The sequence below is a fragment of the Acanthisitta chloris genome, unplaced genomic scaffold (genome assembly GCF_000695815.1).
Source record: "Acanthisitta chloris isolate BGI_N310 unplaced genomic scaffold, ASM69581v1 scaffold19314, whole genome shotgun sequence".
Taxonomy (NCBI): Eukaryota; Metazoa; Chordata; class Aves; order Passeriformes; family Acanthisittidae; genus Acanthisitta; species Acanthisitta chloris.
Genome location: NW_008667859.1, coordinates 28,616 through 29,370, shown reverse-complemented (window position 1 = coordinate 29,370; position 755 = coordinate 28,616). Strand labels below are relative to the sequence as shown.

Below are 755 nucleotides of genomic sequence, written 5' to 3'. Positions count from 1 at the left end.
TTCCTGCGACAGATTCAGAACTCACTTTATCCTTCCTGATGATGTAACTGCATAAACATTCAAGGTCTTGAGTGAAATCCTAAAGAGCTGTGGAACTAAAGCTCAGAAAGTCCTACACTTCATACAATTTGCCTTATTACCTGAGCATAGGTTTCACCCCAACTGACTTTTTTTGTGCTATTTGGTTTTGTTTCCTTTTTATTAATTTTGGGTTTTGTTATTTTGTTCTGTTAGGGAGTCAGGATAAAGAGAAGTCATGAGAAGAAAGGGACACAGTTAATATTTGCCCCAACGGATCTCAGAAACTGAAGAGGTGGCATCAAGTTGACACATCAGCACGCAAATTTGAAGTTTGGTCTTTTCCATGGATTAGAGATGAGCTCTACAGAGCTCACACATCAGAGAAGCAAGAAAGTATCAGCAACTTGAGTATCTCTGTGTACGATAGCAAGGAAAAACATCTGACAAGTACAATACTCTGAAACAGTAATTGCAAGGTAAAGTCTGCAGATCTCATTCAGGAAAGGTAACAGTGTGGCACACTAATGACTGGGAACAAGCCAAATACACTGAGTGTAGATGAACTCCAGCTGTGCATAATTACAAATACGTGAACTAATCCTGAAGCAACATGCACAAGGCTTTGGTGTATTCTCCACCACCTACAAATTTAAAATCATAGAATGCTGTTCACAGAAGATATGCTCTAGCTCATCCAAAAGTTAAGGCATTAACTACAGGGTGGAGTTTTACAG

At 39.2% G+C, this 755-nt stretch overlaps 1 protein-coding gene across 1 annotated transcript in view; it reads right to left on the bottom strand.

Moving 5' to 3' along the window:
• Nucleotides 1-755, bottom strand: part of ULK1 (unc-51 like autophagy activating kinase 1) — a 75,668-nt gene that overhangs the window by 46,304 nt on the left and 28,609 nt on the right. The gene's annotated exons all lie outside the window — the stretch shown is intronic.